Genomic DNA, 575 nt, shown 5'->3' on the forward strand with positions numbered 1-575 from the left:
AAAAAAAAAAAAACGACTTAATTATCCTCATCTGATAATTTAGTCTGTTATTGTAATTTCTAAATTTTGTTGATAAACATGTCTAAATAAGCTATTACGTCAGTTTTTTTCTATGAACATATCTAAATAATAATTGTCATATACTTACGTTACGTCAAATGCGTCTGATTATAACAATAATTAAAATAATAAGGTCTGATTATAATAAGTTAAATACATCTGATTAATAATAACAATTTTTTTTTATAATAAGCAAAGAAAGAAGCATGATAATAATTTTAAAATTTAAATAAAATTCAGTTGTTTGATAAAAATTTTATTTATTTAAATTATTAAAAGTATAATATGGATACAATAAATTATGCCTAATCATGCTTAAACACTTCTATATCAACATTTAAATGAATGAAATTACGCAATCCAATGTTATCCTTTTAAATTCCATCTTTGTCTATTCTTCTGGAAATTTTGAAACTTTTCCATATTTAATATTTCTAATTATAATTAATTAATTAATGTTCATATTAAATATATATGAAATCTTCTGGAAATTTTGAAACTTTTCCATATTTAAT

Source organism: Loa loa, assembly GCF_000183805.2.
Source record: "Loa loa unplaced genomic scaffold supercont3.430, whole genome shotgun sequence".
Lineage (NCBI taxonomy): Eukaryota > Metazoa > Nematoda > Chromadorea > Rhabditida > Onchocercidae > Loa > Loa loa.